A 6000-nucleotide genomic window follows, 5' to 3' on the forward strand; every position below is an offset into this window, starting at 1 on the left:
ATTTTTATTGTCTAACACATCCATGGATTGTATGAAAATTATGATAATAGACTCCACTTTATGATGTTCAAGCACATATGGTGATATTTGTCATAATTATACCCAAGAGATTCTAAAGTCACCAACATCAAGGTCACTCGTTTTTTTGCTCGAGGGTTGTGCATAATCACTAATACAACACCAACAAGTACTAGATATTCCTAGGGAGAGATTTCAATCATATAAATATTTAAAGTAACTGGTAAACATGTATGACGTGTATTTGGGATAGTTGAAGTAAGTATTTGGAGAAGAGAATTTTTAATTTGAGTTTTCATGATAGATAAATCAAAGGCAACCCAATATTTAAGGAAATATTTCCTCTTGACAACTTCTTTGACATCAAATGAACTATAAAGGTTGTTCATTTGGGATGTCCCTTGCTTCTATCTACTATAACTTGGGAATAACCAAGACATCTATTGGGACATTATGTTCCTATATTAGTTCATTGTTATGATAGGCCTTCCTAATTGAAATAACACAGTAATGACCTCTAATATAACCAACAAGATGCAATAACTAAGTGGGAGTTGACTTAATCTTTGCGTGTAAGGGTAAACATCAATATATGCATTAAAGCGCATGGTGAGGCCCTCTTGATTTAATTTCATTTGCATACCTAGAGAACCCATGAGATAGGATAGACTAGAATCATGCGTGCTAGACTTTGGTCACAACTTCACACCTAGTATAGCTCTAGAGTGATTATACAATCACTAGTAAGGTCCATAGTCATATCCATCAAATCTTCATGAACAAATTGCATTGATGTGATGCCTACTCTTAAACAAGTCCTTGTGGCATAACACATATTCACTCCTTTGAAGCAATGTGCATTAAATTGTGAAAGTATTTTTTATCCAATCACTACACATGCCAACTGAACATTATAATGTTGATGTTGATGTTTACTTGTATGCATGCGACATGGAAATATGTCTTGTGACTATAATGATTTTGGAGTACTTCTCTTATCTTAATGTATTTCAAGCATATAAATAATTTTAAAAAAATTAAAAATAATCTCTTAACTTCTTAAGGTCCAGCAGGGCCATTTTCAATCTCAGTAGAAATTAATTATCATCATCATCACCATCACATCATAATCATATAAAGGTATCACGTGTGCCAAAATTTGGGCACAAAATTACACCTACATAACTCTAGAGTGACTATATAAATCACCAATAAGGTCACCAATCATATCCCTCAAATAATCATGAACAAAATGCATTGATATGATTCTTAATCTTGAAGAAGTCCTACTAGCACAACACATATTTACTCTTTTGAAGCAATGGGAATTAGATCATGAAAGTGCTTTATTGGATGATCCCTATATATGCCAATCAAACATTCTAATGTTGACGTTGATGTTTACTTATATGCATGGGACATGGAAATATTGCTTGTGCCTATAATGATTTTGGAGCACTTCTCTTATCTTAATTTCTTTTAAGCATAGAAGCAAATTCTAAAAAATCCAAAAGAATCCCTTAACTTGATAAGGTCTGACAGGGCCATATTCAATCTTATTAGACATTAATAACTAGGATCATCATTGTAATCATATGAATATATATTTTTCTTTGTATTTTAGGATTCATTATGACCAATGGGAGAACATTTTAAACAACTGAATATTACCTCACTCCATTTCAACATTCCATGCAGTCTTGAATAGTTATGAATATTTGTGGCTAACTTATTTATTAAGTCCTAAAGATGTCAATCAAACAAAGAATATTAAATCAATAACAACATAGGTTGAACATCATTTGATGAGTTCACATTGAGCACACACGCTATTGTGTGATTAGTATCAACAATAAGCATTGTATCTATAAATTAGGGTGAGTTTCCAACAACACTGGATTTATTTAGTTTAAAGTAGAAGCAACCTTGACAAGTTGAGGCGCTTGTATATGTGTTGGAAATGATAGGAATACTCAAGTGGAGAGATAAGAATGCACACCTCCTCGATGAGGTGGGATGCTTAGAGAATCTATTAACTTGAAAGTTGATTGTATTGGATCATTAGAAGAAACATTGACAATTTCATATCACTTGTCCAAAGACATCAAGGGATGATAAATTGAAAATAAAAAAGCCTTAGTTGGTGCAAGAGAAGGCGTGGATAGGGAAATATAGGACAATGAATCCAATAATTTTTTCCACTAATCATGAGGTATAATGACTAAATCATCTTTAGTAGAGTGAATTGGTGATATGGAGGAGTGAAATATAAAACCAAAATGGCCTAGAAATCTATTGACTGGACTATAAGGAATATCTCTCTTCTTCCACCAATATGGTAGTTAATAATGATGTGTATACAACCAGACTACATAACCATTTGTGGCAGTTGAAGCGGGGTGATATATGGGAGGGAGACAGAGCTGGTTTGTATACAATATCAAGAGAGATGTACGAAGGCCATGGGAGACATGGATAAACATGGTGGAATTCAAGTGGGCTAAGGTGGCCTATAAGTAGCAAATTTAGGGTATATGGAAACTGGGGTGAACAATAGGAAAATGATAGTAGATAGGTAGAGGAGTGGGGGGGTGTAGGGAGGAACGGTTATAAGTAGATCATTTAGAGTTTGTGGAAGGTGTGGTGAACAACAGGAAAAACATAACACATAGGTAGAGGAGAAGGTGATTGTAGGGAGGAAGTTGAGGGAATGTAGTTGTGAAAAACAAGGTGTTAAAATAGTTAAACTAATACATAAATATGAACCAAATATGAAAGAAGGGTTGAAAGAAGATGTGTAGCATTATAGGACATTGTAAATTTAGTTATGTATGAGACAATCCTCTAGGAGATCTACAAAATAAATTTGTAAGTATGGCTGAACTTCTAGATCTGTATTATGGAGAGTTAAGAGTGCACTAGATCATGTGATACATGAATTAGGATTTATTGATGTAAATTCAATCTAGCAAGGGATATGTATGTTAAGAGTGAAATGTTATATGTTAGTAGTTGATACAAGTAATAGATGCAAAGAGACAAAAAAATAGATTTGTATATTTGTCCCAATAAACACACATCTTTTATTTTTAGAACATTTGTATAGTGATAAGAGTAAAATAGAAAATGGGAGTAGATAATAGTTGATTGAATCAACAAATATGCTAATTATCTTGATAAATAATAAGATAGCTTGTTAATAACCTACTAATAAGTAGAAACCAGGCATATATCCCCCACGTGGATCAATCCTAATGAGATTTAGGAGCCATATCAATATGCTTTTCAAAGTCATTTATTTTAGGTTCTTCTAGCCATTAAAAAAAAAACGGTCATTGTGAAAAGAAGAGTGATTACATTCTTTGCCTTTGAAAATAAGGGATAAAAATATACTAATAGCCTAATAAATTGGTCGATATCACCTAAATGGCTCAATCCTAGCAAAATTTAGGAGCCATATCAACATGCTTTTCAAAGTCCTATTTTCGTCTCTTTTAGCCATTCATAAAATGGGTCATTATGAAAACAAGATTGATTGTATGCTTTTGTTTTTCCAAAATATTCACTCTTTTGTATTTCCGAAATGTTAAAAGTGCTTATTTTTGAAGGTAATTACTTATTATGTTAAAAAGAATATTTAAACTCCATTTGTAATTAGGTTCTTGTATTGGGAATTTCTTATCCATTTTACTGTCAAGCTATGATTTATGAAGTCATGGTGTTGTTTTTCAAGACATTTTTTACTATATAACAATGCTAAGGCACTCTCCAAAGGAAAATAACCTCCCTAATTTAGGTTTCAAGGTGGCTCTTCTTGCAGCAATTTTAACCCTCAAATATATCCAATGTTGACTACCTACTATAATTCTAGCTTGCTTCTATAAACTTCAACATTTCAAGGATAATGATTGACGATTAATGGAAAAAATATAATAAAGTAATATTACAAAAATTAGGTATAATGATTGATGATTGATGGGCAAAATATACTAAACGAATATTACAACCAAGGATGTAAGAAATCACATTTAAGTCTTCGAAGTAGGAATTTATCCATTAGCAATCATTATACCATGTTACAGAAACATAAAGATGATTGAGTAAGAGATACATAATAAGTTTAAGGATAACATATGCACAAAAAACCACAAATATTATAAATGTTGATGAGAGTGAGGGTCCTTAACATTTACAGGTAAGACATCAAACATACCGTGCATTAGGAATTGAGTCCAACAATTTAACTTAGTTCATAAGAACTATAGGCTAACTTCGATCATTTAAGACATGTAAAATATTTCATCTCGCAATATAGATTGAAAATAAAGAATAGATATGAGAAGTAATTCCATCATAGTAGATATCATAAGATTTGTATATTCATGATTAGAACTCTTTAGACATCCTTAAATCCCTCTATAACCATATATTTCAAGGTACGAAAGGATAGTAAATATAGTAAATATCTTGAACTGCATTTACTTTTTCAAAAAAGTTGCAAAAGTTTACGACCCTAATAAGGAAATTGTAACATAAATTTCTTCTCAATTTTTGTGAATACAAGTCTAGCCAACTAGATGCAAAAATGAACTAGGAGAAGAAAAAAGGTGCAAAACAGAAAGATATACAAGAACATAGAAAAATAAATTCTACAATAACCATGGTGAGTTCTTTGGTAGAATCATGGATTTGCTAGAATATATAATGGGCTATTGGACTTTGGTAAAGCTTAATGTCTAGGCTACAAAATTTCTCTGTCTCCTCCTAGTCTTCAACATTTCCCTTTATCTTGCCTTGAATATTGGTTTCCAACCTCCTTTAATGTAATTAATTTCCAAGAATGGAATGACCATACAATCACCTTCACTGACATGGGCATTGGTAATTGGTAATATCATTAAAGTTTTTTATTTAAGTTCCTTTACTGGTCTAGGCTGAGAATTCCTGGGAATTCACTGACCTAGGAATTGGTGATTGTTCATAGCATTTGTTATTCAAGTCACCACAGTCACCATATCATTAAAGATATTCAAAATAACCAATCTATTTACAAACTTGAATGATATAATCATTGGTCATGTGATTCACCTTCCTAGGCTAAGAATTATTATGTCGAGATCCCACTAAACTAGCTCATATAATGTTGAAAATGATTCCATATTTCCTTGTTATCAAATTTTTTCTATTGATTCTGACTATTTGCACCAAAATTGAATCCACTCCTTCCCTGAAAAGAACTTTTCTCCCAAATGTTATAAGGGTTCAATTGTTGCTACTGTTGGGCTTTGTGAAGAAAGTATATATCATGAAGATTCAACTGGTTGGATTCTACCCAAAGAAGAATAGGAACCAAGTACAATGTCTAATAGTTGTAAGATTAACATTGTCAGACATAGATTCAGAGTGAGCTGACTCAAATTCTCCATGCCAAATAATCATTTGCATTTCATCTGATCCATTAACAATGTAAAGACCAACCTCAACCCCTAACTCATTTTATGCAAGTTGTTTGAGAGAGTAAATGAATATTTGTAACTTGAGTTTGAATTTTTAGGGTGGGAGGGGGAGAAACCAATGGAAACATGCATTGATTTCATCTCTAGCTACCCACAAGTTTTTGATTTTGAAAATTTCATGGGCATGAAAGTGTGGGATGATCGTAGATGGAGATGGAAACATAGACAAAGGGGAGTAGCGTTGGCCACCCAATAACCTCCCTTCGCATTCTTTGAATGCAATGGGTCCCTCCTTTTACATTTATTGTATATCTAAGATTTGTTTCTTTGCCTTAGTGACCTAGAATGATGACTCATTTCTCTACAAGTAGGGACTTTACTTTTTGTACGATGATTGTGGTTATTCATTTTGAACATTGAGATAATATTCTTTTTCATTAGATATATGCTTCTAATCCTAATATTAATTTCAATTGGTTGATGTATGTCGTTCACTTTTTGGATAATTCAATATCATCTTCACACA

Source organism: Pinus tabuliformis, chromosome 8, assembly GCF_031772625.1.
Source record: "Pinus tabuliformis cultivar Carrire ecotype Pingquan chromosome 8, CPIR1, whole genome shotgun sequence".
Lineage (NCBI taxonomy): Eukaryota > Viridiplantae > Streptophyta > Pinopsida > Pinales > Pinaceae > Pinus > Pinus tabuliformis.